Source organism: Danio aesculapii, chromosome 6 (genome assembly GCF_903798145.1).
Source record: "Danio aesculapii chromosome 6, fDanAes4.1, whole genome shotgun sequence".
In the NCBI taxonomy this organism is placed as follows: Eukaryota; Metazoa; Chordata; class Actinopteri; order Cypriniformes; family Danionidae; genus Danio; species Danio aesculapii.
Window position 1 is genome coordinate 3,336,458 of NC_079440.1, and position 15,164 is coordinate 3,351,621.

Sequence of the window (15,164 nt, forward strand, 5' to 3'; positions counted from 1 at the left end):
CGGTATTTTACCGTATATTTCACCCGTTATTTTTTACAGTGTATGATGCATGAACCTGCTTCATGCATCTCGCTTATATACACTATGAACAGCAGCTACACTAATTATTCTCTTTTTCCACCTGGGGATACTCCTCCCGAGGCCCCCAGAGATTATGCAGCGCCACTGATGCGATCCAAGACCTCCGAAGAGAGGATCCCAAGGTTTCCATAATCCCGGACCAGGCCGTATCCTGAGCAGCTGCTGTGGTGGTTATGGAGGAGTGGAGAGCATGCGTCTGATTCCTCTGACACTCCAGGGACAGCCAAGTCTTCGCTGACGTCCAGCATTCTCCAGCCTGCGGCGCCTTGACTGCAGCTCTGCACAAGACGTTTGGCCAGAGGAGAAATGGTCGTGCCCAACTGAGCCTGGTTTCTCTCAAGGTTTTTAAATCTTCACTTTCACCAATTGGTGAAGTTTTTTCCTCGCCGCTGTCGCCACTGGCTTGCATGGTTTGGGATCTGTGGAGCTGCGCAGCGATGGATTGCTCTTCAGTGTTTGGACTCTCAGCAGTGAATATTAAACCACACTGAACTGAACTGAACTGAACTAAACTGAACTGAACCGAACTGAACTAAACTAAACTGAAACTGAAAACTGAACTGACTCGGATTCAATTTACTATAATCTTGAATTGAATAAAACATCATAAAACCCAAAATGAGCTTCAGTTTCCTCTTTCTGCATCTTCTCCGCAGGGAACGGTGAGGTGATGCATCATTCTGCTCTTTTATTGTGATCTCTGCGCTCATGCATGGAGTCTCCAGGGCTTTTTCTGTAATAGTGAGGCTTGTATCCTCAAAAGCGCCTCTGTCCCACATCTCAGCTGCGTTCTGCAGGCGTCCCGCGGGGCTGGAGCCAAAATGGAGTCTGAATCCGAGTGTGATTGAGTCTCATGTTGTGTATAATACAAGCAGCAATAGGATAGGGCTGACTGCAATCTAGTGCACTGAAATTCAACCTGCGCTGGACAAAAATATCACCATTCCCGCAGTTTGTAAGCCGACGCAGTGTATTTTTTGGGAGAAGATTTGAAACGAATACGGCGCACTGGCAGACATACCAACCAAGTTGGTTTGCAATGGAAAAACAAAATGTTTAAAGTAGCGCATTGAAATAAATGGCCTTTTTAGTATTTCTTTTGTCTTGAACTGCATTGAAAATTATTCAAAAGCATGCCTTTTATTTTTATGCTATGTTTATATGTATAGTATGTTTATACACTTACTGGCCACTTTATTAGGTACACCTTACTAGTACCTAGTTAGACAATCTTTTGCCTTCAGAACTGCCTTAATCCTTCGTGGCATAGATTCAACAAGGATACTGGAAATATTCCTCAGAGATTTTGCTCCATATTGACATGATAGCATCACGCAGTTGCTGCAGATTTGTCAGCTGCACATCCATGATGCAAATCTCCCGTTCCACCACATCCCAAAGGTGCTCTATTGGATTGAGATCTGGTGACTGGGGGCCCACTTGAGTACAGTGAACTCATTGTCATGTTCAAGAAACCAGTCTGAGATGATTCACGCTTTCTGATATGGTGCTTTATCCTGCTGGAAGTAGCCATCAGAAGATAGTGACACTGTGGTCATAAAGGTATGGACATGGTCAGCAACAATACTCAGGTAGGCCTGAGGTGTGGTGTTGACACGATGCTCAACTGGTACTAATGAGCCCAAAATGTGCAAAGAAAATATCCCCCACACTATTACACCACCTCCAACACCAACTTGAGCTGTTAATACAAGGCAGGATGGATCCATGCTTTCATGTTGTTGATGTCAAATTCTGACCCGACCATCCAAATGTTGCAGCAGAAATCGAGACTCATCAGACCAGGCAACATTTTTCCAATCTTCTATTGTCCAATTTAACCTACTACATAATTAACTCTAGAGATGGTTGTGCCAGTAGAGCAGCAGTTTCTGAAATACTCAGCCCAGCCCGTCTGGCACCAACAACCACGCCATGTTTAAAGTCACCTAAATCCCCTTTCTTCCCAATTCTGGTGCTCGCTTTGAAATGCAGCAGATCGTCTCGACCATGTCTACATGCCTAAATGCATCGAGTTGCTGCCATGTGATTGGCTGATTAGAAACTTGTTTTCCCTTTTCCCTAAATAATGATAATCACAAATAATTCATTCATTTTCTTTTCGATTTAGTCCCTTTATTAATATGGGATAGTACAAATAGACTCACAGCAGAATGAACCGCCAACTTATCCAGCACATGTTTTACGCAGCAGATGCCCCTCCAGCTGCAACCCATCTCTGGGAAACATTCATACACACTCATTCACACACATTCACTATGGACAATTTAGCCTTTCCAATTCCCCTATACCACATGTCTTTGGACTTAGGGGGAAACCGGAGGAAACCCACGCGAAAGCAGGAAGAACATGCAAACTCCACACAGAAATGCCAACTGACCCAGTCGAGGCTCGAAACAGTGACCTTCTTGTTGTGAGGCGACAGCACAACCTACTGCGCCACTGCATCGCCTAATAATAATAATAATAATAATAATAATAATAATAATAATAATAATAATAATAATAATAATAATAATAATAATAACAATAACAATAATAATAATAATAATAATAATTCAAATCTGATTTCAATCTAATATATTTAAAAGATAAACTAAATAAATTTGGATAATTATTACAGAAAACAAAACCTATTGTTAAGTTTTGTCTTAAGTAAAAGTACAACAGTGTCTTGATATTAACAACTATTAGGTATTTAAAACAAGATAAAATACACTTTAAGTAATAAAGATATATTTATTAGGGAAGCATTATGACTGAATAAAGTCTTGCATTCTGAAAAAAACAAACATCAAAATTAAGCTAATTTATGCTTAAATAAGAGAAAGTATCTGTCAGCAAGATAAAAAAATAATCTTGTTTTTCCTGTGATTTTGATTTATTTTTCTGAACTCACAAATTTGCTTGTGTTAAGTAGTCCTATATTTATTCAAGAAGAGTTTATGCAATAAATAATAAATAATATTAATGTCAGGAAACATCATATAAAATAAAATAAATTATTATAATAATTGTAAAATAAATAAATGCAAATGAAAAATTCATGTAAACGCAACAGTTTTGCACTGTAGAATTGAGCAAAAAGTATTTCCTTCATTTTAATATTTTATCCAAAACACCTGTGAATTTACACGCTGCATTTCTTTCCACAGATATCTGGCACAAATCAGCTGTTGCTTCCATGCATTTTAACAACAAACAAACAAACAAACAAACAAACAAACAAACAAACAAACCCAAACTCATTTTCAGACGTGCTTCCAAAATATGATACAGTTGAAGTCAGAATTATTAGCCCTCCTGAATTATTAGTAATTCTAATATCCCCAATGTATATTTAATTCCAAAATTTCTGTTTAATGGAGAGAAGATTTTATTTCAGCACATTTCTAAACATAATATAAATGATAACTCATTTCTAATAACTGATTTCGGTCACACTTTATTTTAATAACCCATTTGTTGAATTAAGTTACATTGCATCTACATGCCAACTAAACCTCATTAGATTTTAAGTAGACTGTTAGGTTGGGGATAGGGTTGGGGTTGGGGTTAGTATAAATTGACATGTACTTGCAAAGTTTCTTATTGTTAGTTAAATGTCTGTTGAAGGAGCAGTATCAGCAGATATTAAACAGACAGTCTACTAATACTCAAATGGACCATCAAAATAAAGTGTTACACTCATTTATTTTCTCTTTGCCATGATGACAGCACATAATATTTGACTAGATATTCTTTTAAGATACTTATACTCAGCTTAAAGTGACATTTAAAGGCTTAACTAGGTTCATTAGGCTAAGTTAGGGTTATTAGGCAAGTCATTGTATAACAGTGGTTTGTTCTGGAGACAATCCAAAACAAATATTGCTGAAGGAGGGCTATATATATTGACCTTAAAATGGTTTAAAATAAATAAATAATTAAAATTATTCTAGTCAAAATTAAATAAATAAGACTTTCTCCAGAATAAAAAATATTATAGTAAATACTGTGAAAAATTCCTTGCTCTGTTAAACATCATTAGGGAAATATTTGAAAAAGAAAATCACAAGAGGCTTCAACGTCAACTGTGTGTGAAAATGACCTTCTACCTCTGATTTAGCGCATTTAGTGTTGTTTGCAAGCGCAATAGCAGGTACAGCAACCCATCTACAGGTTTCAAATCCAATATAATCAGATGAAAGCGAACAGCAGCAGCACGTTTAGCGGGATGAATGAGCTCTGCATGCTGTGAATGAATGATTCTGCCTTCAGCTTGTGCTCTTCACAGAGGGTTTAAATGCTGAGAGATCAGACACATGTCCACTCCTGCTGTCAGTGAATCCACATACACACACTGCTGGAGTTTAACCTACACATACACACATCTGGAGTCATTGACGATCAAGGGGGTCAACTATTTCAGTTAGTTTCTATAACACATGCTTCACTCATTTTTTATGTATTTATTTTTAATTACATCTAGTTTATTAATAAAAAAGTATTTAGGTTTTCAGCGTTTTGAGGGATATTTAGAGTTATCTGACTTACAGTATCCTCTGATTAGCTATTTCAGATGTTACTGTAGGTCAAACTACAAACTATGCATCAAATTTGATCAAACTTTCTGGATAAATGTAGATACCAAAACCTATTTTACGAGAAAACAAAGCCCTATGAACACTTACGATGCTCTATTGGTGCTCTAAACCTGCCAGTTTCACTAATAGACTGATTGGCGTGATTCTGCATTCACAGTGGTTTGACCCATTATATGGGTGGTCAAATGCATATTTATATAGTCTATTATTTGACTGGCGGGATTATGCATTCACAATGGTATAAACCGGTATATGGGTGGTCAAATGTTTATATTATCTTTAATTTGGTTGGCACGATTATGCATTCACAATGGTTTGACCCATTATAGGACTATTATATACACTGTATGCATTTACAGTGGTATAAATCATTATTGGGGGGGGGGTCATATGTATATTGATATAATCTATTATTAGATTGGCGTGATTATGCATTCACAATGGTATGAACCATTATAGGGGTGGTCAAATGTATATTGATATATTTTTTATTATTTGATTGCCGTGATTATGCATTCACAATGGTATGAACCGTTCTAGGGGTGGTCAAATGGATGTCTGTACTATCTATTATTTGATTGGCGTGATTATGCATTTACAATGGTATAAACCATTATAGGGGTGGTCAAATGTATATTTAAATAATCTGTATATTTATATAATCTATTATTAGATTGGCGTGATTATGCATTCCCAATGGTATGAATCATTATAGGGGTGGTCAAATATATATTTGTATAATATATTATTTGATTGCCGTGATTATGCCTTCACAATGGTATGAACTGTTCTAGGGGTTGTCAAATGGATGTTTGTACTGTCTATTATTTGATTGGAGTGATTATGCATTCACAATGGTTTGACCCGTTATAGGGGTAGTCAGATGTAGATTTATATGATCTATTATTTTAATTATTAACAATATTATTTAAAATACAGATCAGAGTGAAATATTTCTCAATATTAAAGCACTGACCCCCTATACATCTTGTTTTGACATCCTTCAGGGGGATCAAGCGTTAATTAGGGTGGGTCAATCCCCCACAATAGCCTGTAATATGTCCTCATGCTGAAGTTTAACCACACACACACACACACACACACACGCACACACACACACACACGCACACACACCCACGCACGCACGCACGCACGCAGGCACGCACGCGCACACACACACACACACACACACACACACACACGCACACACACACAGACACACACACACGTACTGCAATAAGTTTAACCCAGTAGTAAATAGTGTGAATTGTTACTTAAAATAAAAGTGTCCAAACTTATTGAAAAATTTTACAAAGACATCTACTATAACGTGTTGAATTTAGAGTAAACATGATGGAGAAAAAAGGTAATGGGTTGGCAAATTACCCTGGCAGTCTATCTATTCCCAGCTGAAGCATGAATGGGTTAAACTAATGAAAATGGATGGACTAATTTACAAAGCGACCAGCTCACTCAGTCAGACATCATCACCTCCAGTCACGTCCAAAAGAAAGAGAAGAAAACAGTTTCAGTAGCTCCTGAACGCTGAATGGTCTGTGATCATCTCCACTCCTGCTGTGTTTACGGAGAGTTTATTGACTAATGGCAGACTCCACTCACTGTTTATTCTCTATGGACTGTTTCCCATCAAGTACTTTTGTGTTTATCAAGTGAACATTTGTTTTGAGTGGGCTAATCTGGCCCTCGCAGCTCTACAGGTGAAGATGCTCGTCTGAATGACAGAATTGGAAGGATGGATAAGACAGTAGATGGTCAGATAAATGGATGAATAAAACAGAAGATGGATGGAAAGATGGATGGATGATCGATAAAACAGTACATAGATGGATGGAAGGATGGACAAAACAGTAAATGGTCTGATGGATGAATGGATGGATGGATGGATGGATGGATGGATAAAACATTAGATAGATGGATGGACAAATAAAATTGCAGATGTTGAATGGATGGATGAAACATTGGATGGTCGGATGGATGGATGGAGGGGTGGATAAAACAGTAGACGGATGGATGGATGGATGGATGGGTGGATAAAACAGTAGATGGATGGATGGATGGATAGATGGATGAAACAGAAGATGGATGGATGAATTGATAGATGGAAGGATGGAACAGAAGATGGATGCATGGATGGATAGATAAATAGATGGATGAGATGAAACAGTGGATGATCGAATAGATGGATGAATAAAACAGTATATGGATGGATGGATGGATGGATGGATGGATGGATGGATGGATGGATGAATGGATAGATAAATGGATGAAACAGAAGATGGATGGATTGATAAGGGAAGGATGAAACATTAGATGGATGCACCAATGGATAGATGGATGATGAGATGAAACAGTAGATGGTTGGAATAATGGATAAATAAAACAGAAGATGGTTGGATGGATGGATGGATAGATATATGGATGAAACAGAAGATGGATGGGTGAATTTATAGATGGAAGGATGAAAGGATTGATGGATGAGATGAACCATAGATGGTTGGATGAATGGATGGTTGAATAAAACAGATGGTTGGATGGATGGATAGATGGATGAAACAGAAGATGGATGGGTGAGTTTATAGATGGAAGGATGAAACAATAGATGGTTGGATGGATGGATAAAACATTGGATGGATGGATGGATGGATGGATGGATGAATAGATCAGATGGATGTATGGATAAAACATTAGATGGATGGATAGATAGATGGATGAAACAGAAGATGGATGGTTGAATTTATAGATGGAAGGATGAAACAGTAGATGGATGCATGGATGGAAGGATGAATGGATGAATAAGATGAAACAGTAGATGTTTGGATGGATAGATAAAACATTGGAAGGATGGATGGATGGATGGATAGATCAGATGGGTGAATGGGTAAAACATTAGATGGATGGACAGATAGACAGACAGATAGATGGAGGAAACATAAATGGATGGATTGATAGATGCAAGGATGAAACAGTAGATGCATGGATGGATGGGATGAAACAGTGGCTGGATGGATGGATAGATGGATGGATGAATAGATGGATGATGGATGGATGGATGGATGGATGAAACATTAGATGGTCAGATGATGAATGGATGGATAAAACATTAGATGGATGGACAGATAGATAGATGGATAAAACAGAAAACGAATGGATGGATTGATAGATAGAAGGATGAAACAGTAGATGGATGGACAGATGAATGGATAGATGGATAAAACAGTCAATGGATGGATGGATAGATGGATTAAATAGAAAATGGATTAACAGACTGGTAGATGGTAGGATGACACATTAGATGGATGGATAGATGGATGGATGAGTGGATAGAACGGTAGATGTAGGGATGTATGGATGGAACAGCAGGTGGATGAATGAACGGATGGAATGGGAGATGAGAGAGAGAGAGAATATTTGACTGGTGTTTAGTTTCTCCGTCAAACTCAAACAAACCGAATTCAACACGCTGCACCCTAAAGCCACTGTCACAAGCAGTAAAACACACATCTGCTCCATCTCTCACACATATAAACACACACACACAGGCTGACAGAGTGCTTGTGCTGAGGATAATGTGGTTATTTCCACAAAGCGCTCAGATCAAGCTGAAGGAGTCCGTGACAAAACACATGGAGAGAATCATTTGTCTCAATCCATGCTGGAACATTCACTTCAGCTCTGCTCTTTAGCTCTGCACCGTCCACAATACATCAACAGCTATTCTCCCTCATGCTAGGAATACAGCTGAAGTCAGAATTATTAGCCCCCCTGTATATTTTATTCCCAATTTCTGTTCAACGCAAAGAAGACTTTGTTCAGCACATTTCTAATCACAATAGTTTTAATAACTCATTTCTAATAACTGATTTCTTTTATCAAATCAAATCGAATCAATTTTATTGTCACATCATCAGCAGCACGTGTGCTATGATGAGTGAAAAGCTTAGGTGCTGGGTCCAGACAGTGCAGAATACAGACAGTGCAAAATACTACAGCATACAACAGCATACTCAAAACAGGACACTGTAAAATTGGCAGTGTTGACAGCGATGTGTACAATGAGTAGATGTGCACATCGTTGTAGGCAGTATTGTTTTAAGTATGCATTGGTTTAAGTGCAGTGCATGCTACATATTGATGGTGTGCAGTGAGGGGTGTGGAAGAGTTTGTGTGGGGTGTGTTAAGTGTTCATCAGCCTAATGGCCCGTTTCCACTAAGTGGTACGGTACGGTTCGTTTTGGTACACAAACGGTTCAAAAACGCAAACCGAAAAACGGTTCGGTACGCTTTTTGACAGTGGAAACGAAAATAAAAGCGTACCGAACCGAACCGTTTTTCGGCACCCTTTCGAAAGGGTACCAAACACGAGAAAGGGTACCAAAAGGCGAAGCCACACGCGCAGCTGAACGCTATTGGTTTACAGAGATACGTCATTCGCTTACGCAACAAGCCAGAATGAAAACAAAAAACCCGCCATGTTTAAAAAAACACAGCGAGAGATTATAGCGGAATGATATATATATATAATAACGAGCCATGGTCAATCTGGGCTCAAACAAACCTTGTCGTCGTCTTGATGAACAGCCACAAATCCAAGAAGAAGAGCAGATTTACCCTGTGCCCCGTAGTTTTTTACGAGCCAGTCTCAGGCGCGAGCGGTTTCGCTTTCTTGCTGAGGATAATAACCTGCGCTTGATTATTGACGTGCTTTTGAAACCCGATCCTGTCAGATACTGACAAACACGAGAGTGAAGCGTGAAGAAACAAAGGAGAAGCTGGAAAAAAAGGAGCACATTATTTATTCAGCAAACATGAACAAAATGCCATGGATAACTAGCTTATTATCTTCACCTTTTGAACTATTATGAACCGGGAATGACGGAATTACTGTCTAACAGAGGCTACATGTGCTGCTGAAGATTACAGACACAGATGAGAGGTTTACACTGACTGTAGGCTATATTTTGTGTTGTTTTGAACCTAAATATTGACGAAATGTCTGCTGTGTGTAGTTCTTCTGTAGTTGGTAACATATCGGACACTGTAAGGGGCTGTATGTGTTTATATATGTTCATTTATTTAGTTATTTAATATAATTACAGACGTTACAGGAGGCTGTTTCACCCTGTCATTGATCTGCAGTTATAATCTACTCATGTTCATTGAGAGTTAGTAATAAACATTTCCACACAAGTATTTATGTGTGTAAAGCATCTGTGTTGTGAGAAGTGCTTCTCATATGATATGTGAATGACCCGTACAGCTTTATTGTAGACATTTCCTCGAGCGAGAATGACGTCGACTGAAACTTTCTGTCATACACCACGCCCACCAAAAGGGTACCCTTGTTAGTGGAAACGCAAGCCTGATAAAGGTGACCAGTACCAAACCGTACCGTACCGTACCAGTCAGTGGAAACGAGCCATAATAGTCTGAGGGAAGAAACTTTCCTTCAGTCGGCTGGTGCGTGACCGGATGCTGCAAAGAGAAAAGTCTATGGATTGGGTGGCTGGAGTCGCTGATGATTCTCATGGCTTTCCTCATGCACCGCCTGGTGTAGATAGAGGGAGGGAAGCTCACCTCCTACTACGTGAATAGCAGTTCGCACAATCCTATGTAGGGCTTTGCGATTGCGATTTTATCTTTGCCATGATGACAGCACATAATATTTGACTGGATATGTTTCAAGATACTAGTACTTAGCTTAAAGAGACATTTAAAGGCTTAACTAGGTTAATTAAACAAGTTAGGGTAATTGGGCAAGTTAATGTATAACAGTGGTTTGCTCTGTATACCAAGGTTTCCCAAACTTTTCAGCCTGTCACCCCAAAATTACAATGCAGTAACTCATGACTAGGCCCACACGATTTCCTGTTTATTTACTTGTGTAAATGTGTGTAAATCTATATTTATTCAGTTTTTAAATTAATTACAGTAATATTATTGACTAATATGAAAATATTTATATGATTTATTTACAATACAGTGTGTACAGTAATATTTTCTATCTTTTAGTAGAGATATTATATGAGAGACTTGCTTTATTTACCAAATAAAGTGCATCTAATTGAATTTGCATTGTAAACATTAAATAAAAGGTTAAAAGGTTTTATTTCTTATTCCCTATAATAAGATACTCCCAAAATAATTCAGCAGAAATCCACAGATTTTTAACAAAATTCTGTGCAGAAATAGCAAAAAATACTCTCAATATACTCTGAGGTGGTTGTAAATACACAAATCTTACACACAACGGTGCACACATACCAATAGGCCCAAGTCTATTTGTCATTTCATTTTGAAGAACGCCACTCGGAGACCATCCTCCATGTTCAGTTATAGCCTGTATTTATTTTTAATGTACGTGAGTGCCGTAAAGCAGTCAGAAAGTTTAACCTAATGCCAAAAAATCAATGTGCTGTGTCTTTAATATAACATAATCACCCCCCAGGGGTCGCAAAAAATAAATAACTCGAAAGACTGACGACTTTTATTTGCATGTTGTTTTTTAAATGTAACTATTAACTACTATTTTGTTCTGAGGTTATGGATAAAATATGTGATTCTAATAGTTTAATTAAATGAATTTGATTTTGGGAAATCACCAAGCGACCACCCACTCTTTGTCCCGACCCATACTTTGAGAACCACTGCTGTAGACAATCCAAAACAAATATTGCTTTAAAGAAAAATTAAAGACTAGAGGGCGCCACGGTGGCACAGTGGGTAGCACAATCACCTCACAGCAAGAAGGATGCTGGTTTGCGCCTCAGCTGGGTCAGTTGGCATTTCTGTGTGGAGTTTGCATGTTCTCCCCGTGTTGGCGTGGGTTTCCTCCGGGAGCTCCGGTTTCCCCCACAGTCCAAACACATGCTCTATAGGGCAATTGGGTAAGCCTTGTCCATAGTGTATGAGTGTGAATGACTGGGTATGGGTGTTTCCCAGTTATGGGTTGCAGCTGGAAGGGCATCTGCTGTGTAAAACATATGCTGGATAAGTTGGTGGTTTATTTCGTTGTGGTGACTCTTGATTAATAAAGGGACTAAGCTGAAAAGAAAATGAATGAATGAATGAATGAATGAAAATTAAAAATTGCTTTTATTTTAGCCGAAATAAAACAACACATTCACCAGAAGAAAAAATATTAGAGTAAATATTTGAAGAAGAAATTCCCAGGAGGGCGAATAAATTTGACGTCAACTGTTTATTAGTTCAGTGTGAGTGATGGACCTGGATGTGCAGTTGAGTCTCTGTAGATCCACTGATGTGATTCACTCTGACACACAGATATAAAGGTCATCACACACACACACGCACACGCACACACACAAACACACACACACACACACCAATGCCTCTTACAGTAACTCTAATAATGCATGGTCTTTGTACTGTACGTTATGTTAACACTGATTGAATTATTTAAGCACTGCAAGAGTTTACTTATTTCTCAGTATTGTTCATATTCATATTTTTATCCACTTCTCAGTGAGGGAGGTGGTACAGTGGCTCAGTGGTTAGCACTGTGGCCTCAAAGCAAGAAGGTCGCTGGTTCGAGTCACAGCTGGGTCAGTTGGCATTTCTGTATGGAGTTTGCATGTTCTCCCCGTGTTGGTGTGGGTTTCCTCCGGGTGCTCTGCTTTCCCCCACAGTTCCAAACACATGCGCTATAGGGGAACTGATGAACTAAATTGGCCATAGTGTATGAGTGTGTATGGGTGTTTCCCAGCACTGGGCTTGCAGCTGGAAGGGCATCCGCTGTGTAAAAAATATGCTGGAGTAGTTGGCGGTTCATTCCACTGTGTCGACCCCTGATGAATAAAGTGACTAAGCTGAAGGAAAATGAATGAATGAATGAATGAATGAATGAATCAGAAATGGAGTTTTGAGTGAATTACTGAGTTGCAGTATGTATTTAGTTCAACCATCTCTTTAATTTCAAAAGAGAAATAAAAATTAGCAAGCATTTTGTTTACACTTGTTATGCTTATTAGCTCCGCCCTCTTTTGAACAAAGCACAGTCTCATTTGAATTTAAAGCGACAGTCACCAATACAGCACAATTAGAATCAAAGGCTTAAAGGGGCCGATTCTAAGAGCTATGAAACATTATCTGTGTGGATTTTTGAGTTGAAACTTCACTACACACTCCACGGACATATTTTACATCTTGTAAAAAAGGGCATAATAGGAGCCCTTTAAAGTCAAATGTTACCAGTTTTCCTGGAAGGCTTTTAATGTAAGCGTTGAGTCTGTTTCTTGCACTCGCCGCTGTCTCTCCATTTCTCGATCTAAATTTAAAATCAATACTGGCGAATTAAAGAATCAGCGCGAGTGATAAAGACATTAAAGTCGCTTGATCAGCAGAAGCGGGTGGATTTATTTGCTCCTGATGTCTGCTGTTGTTGCTCATCAGGCTCTTTGTATTGATGAGCTCTGATTGCTGGAAAACTCATTCCTTTAATTATCTTTGCACATCAAACAGGAAACGGCTGTTGAATCATGATGCTTTTGTACAATTACCACTGATTGTCACAATGCAAATGTTAAAAATAGAGCTCATTTTATATGATAAATTATTCAGTTTTAATTCCCAGCGCTACTTCTACATCATATTTTTAGTTTTATTAAAAGCTAGATTTATTTTTTATTTGGTTTTGTTTTAGTTTCAGTCAGCGATTTAGAGATTTTTTTTTGTTTCATTTATTTCCTTCGGCTTAGTCCCTTATTTATCAGGAGTCACCACAGCGGAATGAACCGCCAACTTATCCAGCACATGTTTTACACAGCGGATGCCCTTCCAACCGCAACCCAGTACTGGGAAACACCCATACACACTTATTCACACCGGAGCACCCTGGAGGAAACCCACACCAACACGGGGAGAACATGCAAACTCCACATAGAAATGCCAACTGACTCAGCCGGGACTCTGTGCCAAACAAGCTGAACTAAGTGTCTAATCAGGGACCTTCTTGCTGCGAGGCGACATTGTTAACCACTGAGCCACCACGGCATCCAAAATTTATTTAAATTAGGTATAATTTTTATTTTATTTTCAATTAACATTTTATCAAAAAAATTATTTTATTTCTTTTTAATTTAATTTAATTTAATTTAATTTAATTCTCAGTCTGTTATTTTATTGCCTCTAAATAAACATATTTTAGTTAGATATAAATTCAGCAATTACATTTTTTATATACATTATGATCTTCAAATTAATTTAAATATTTAATTTCATTTATGTTTTATTTAATTTTAATTTTATTTTTATTCTCAATTCTCAGTCCTATTTTAGTTAGATATAAATCAGCATATTTTATTTTTTATATAAATAATTTAATTTAATTTATAATATCTGCAAACTAAATATTTCAATAGTTCAGCAAGTTCCTCCAAACCAAATGACTCCAAATTACCATATGACCACCCATATATACAGTTGAAGTCAGAAATATTCGCCCCCCTTTACATTTTTTTTCTTTTTTAAATATTTCCTAAATGATGTTTAACAGAGCAAGGAAATTTTCACAGTATGTCTGATAATATTTTTTCTCCTGTTTGTTTTATTTCAGCTAGAATAAAGCAGCCTTTAATTTTTTAAAAACATTTTAAGGTCAATATTATTAGCCCCTTTTATTTTGATAGTCTACAGAACAAACCATCGTTATACAATAACTTGCCTAATTACCCTAACCTGCCTAGTTAACCTAATTAACCTAGTTAAGCCTTTAAATGTCACTTTAAGCTGTATAGAAGTGTCTTGAACAATATCTAGTCAAATATTATTTACTGTCATCATGACAAAGATAAAATAAACCAGTTATTATAATCAGTTATTAGAATAATTCTGACTTCAGCTGTACATATTAACAACTACTTAATATTCATCAACTTTGTTATGAAGCTGATACTTAATTTGCATGTGAACACTAACACAAAAATCAGATCACAGCCAAACAAAGAAACACGACGAAAGCTTCATACGATCAAATCAGATCCATCAAATCTGCCAGCAGCTCACTTTCAGAAGGCAGACTTTTATAGCAGCAAAACTTCTGACAGCTCGGATCTCAGAAACTCTGATCAGAGCCGGTTATTTCTGCCTCTTTCTCTCTCAGACACATCAGTCAGAGACACAAACACTTCCTGGTTTAGCAGGAAGCGCAGGATGTTTGGGAGGCAGCAGAAAACACAGGAAGAGCTCATTTATTCTGGAAAACACTTGACATCCAGCCCCATCTCACGAGGAAACCACGGTCAGTGTTTTATCACTCATCAGCTGGGAACAATCCTTCTGAAAGTGATCCCAACGCTATTGTTCCACTGTATCTTATTTTTTCCCATGTCATTTTTATTCTCGCAAATAGCATTTAAGTTTTACAACAACCCACACACACCATATACAACCCAATCCAGACCCGACAAAACAACCCCCAAATAAAACAATCAACATCTG

General features: G+C 37.9%; 1 protein-coding gene across 1 annotated transcript in view; it reads right to left on the reverse strand.

Moving 5' to 3' along the window:
- The window catches only part of dlgap4b (discs, large (Drosophila) homolog-associated protein 4b), a 192,551-nt gene that overhangs the window by 104,464 nt on the left and 72,923 nt on the right, over positions 1-15,164 (reverse strand). The gene's annotated exons all lie outside the window — the stretch shown is intronic.